Source organism: Chinchilla lanigera, unplaced genomic scaffold, assembly GCF_000276665.1.
Source record: "Chinchilla lanigera isolate Chin_1 unplaced genomic scaffold, ChiLan1.0 scaffold00106, whole genome shotgun sequence".
Taxonomy (NCBI): domain Eukaryota; kingdom Metazoa; phylum Chordata; class Mammalia; order Rodentia; family Chinchillidae; genus Chinchilla; species Chinchilla lanigera.
In genome coordinates, this window is record NW_004955507.1 from 1,946,311 (window position 1) to 1,948,055 (window position 1,745).

Genomic DNA, 1,745 nt, shown 5'->3' on the forward strand with positions numbered 1-1,745 from the left:
CCCGGCCCGGCACGGCGTACCTGCGTCCCGCGCTCAGCCACCACCCGCCCGGCCGCGCTCCACGCCGGGATGATGCAGGCGCCCGCTCGGCCTCCCTTTTCTTCCGTCTACGTACCCCACGAGAACGTCACGTCGGCGGCGTTGGCGTAAACCCAGGCCGCCGGGGCCTACGCTGTTGACGTGAGGCGGCCGTAGCCCCGGGGTGCGCTGCGCTGCGCTGCGGGCGTAGGCGCCTTCCGAGAATCCCGCCCGCGCTCCACGTGGCGGGTATCGCCCCAAACCCGGGCCAGCTGGGGGGGCGGGGCGGGGGGCGGGGCGCGGCGCCGTGGGTTGCCGAAGCCCCGCGCGTCCCTGAGTGTCCTGGAGCCACCTGGCGAGCCTTTCAGGGGTAGAGGAGCTGCTAGTGGATTTCTAAAGGTGTTTGTCGGTGTTGACCGTTTATATCATAGGCTCACCTCTGAAATAGGTGGCATCAATTTACATACTCGCCCTGCAAACCTTGGCTGTTTAAATGGGAACATCTGAACCCTACCATCAAAAGATTTGCCACTGAGCCATCTGGAAGTTCACCCCAAGGATCTCAGCGCAATTGTTTAAGCAAAGCGAGTTGTTAGAAAATTGCATTTTGAAATAGTGTATTTACTCGCTGGAATTATTCCAAAGGCGAATGCAGATCTGTTGTTAAAATGATAGTACGGCTTTTCTCGCTTGGCTGCTTGCAGTGTTTTTCTCGGAGGGCACGTTCCTGAATAGGCACACAGTTTAAAATGGGAGCAATACTTGATTGTGAGGTAGAAAAAATATATGTAAGTAGTAGACAGGCGCTGTGCCACTGAGCTATATCCCCGGCCCCTATGTGTATATAAATAGGAAGGAGACATGGAAAACCTTTTAAAAGATTTTTAAATTGTAAATTTTTAAAATTGTACTTTTTAAAAGAAACGTGCACCTCAGGACACGTTACCTAAAGTTATCCACGCTGTGTTTAACGGCTTTATTCCCTAGGCTTGTTTCTTCCGGTCCCGTCACAGCAAACCCCTTAACAAGCCCATAAATTAGCCTAGTTGATAAGGTAGAGGCAGCAAGCTGCCCTTAAGATGAAGAAACAAAAGAGACCCTGTCTCAAAATGAAAAGAGGGCGTGCAATATGATGGGAGGAGGGTCACAAATTCCAGCTCAGTCTAGACAACTTAGTGACTTAAGGAGATCCTGTTCCAAAATAAATAATAAAGGCTGGGGATGTAGCTCAGTGAGGTGGGGATGTAAGTTGCTGGTAGAGCCTCCTTGAGTTTGAGTTTGCTTTCCACTACCAAAAAGGCGGGGCGGGGGGCGAGGAAAGAGGGTTCAGAAAATGTTTTTAGGCAAACCATCTTAGATCACCCATCTTAAAAGACATCTCCAAGAAGGCACGTGTATCCCCAACCCTGGAACACCCGGCACTGCTTGTTCTTGTGGGCCCCTCACTTCTCTCTGATTATGTATCCCTTTCGGCCTGATAAACCTATGCTTCTCACTAATGAGTCCTGAAATTTCTTTTCTGTGAGGAGGGCCAAGAACCCACTTGGCAGGCCAAATTGAGGTCCCCATATCTTCTTTGGGGGAAATGCCTGGACCCTTTCCAGTGACAACTGGAGACAGGAGCATAGATGCCATGTGCTTTTGAAGTCCTGATAACACTGCTGAGCCTGCTCATTTACTGCAGTTTCTTTTTTTAAGTATAATTGAACATTAGTTACTATTATAGT

The 1,745-nt window shown here is 50.4% G+C and overlaps 1 protein-coding gene across 3 annotated transcripts in view; it reads right to left on the minus strand.

Moving 5' to 3' along the window:
- Aldh18a1 (aldehyde dehydrogenase 18 family, member A1) overlaps window positions 1-216 on the minus strand; it is a 54,440-nt gene extending 54,224 nt beyond the window's left edge. For 2 of the 3 annotated variants that reach the window (XM_005407548.2, XM_005407547.2), the window contains exon 1: window positions 21-109. The gene's annotated coding sequence lies outside the window, so the exon portion shown is untranslated. The other variant, XM_013506238.1, reaches the window with a different exon arrangement.
- Between the last annotated feature and the right edge of the window lie 1,529 nt (window positions 217-1,745).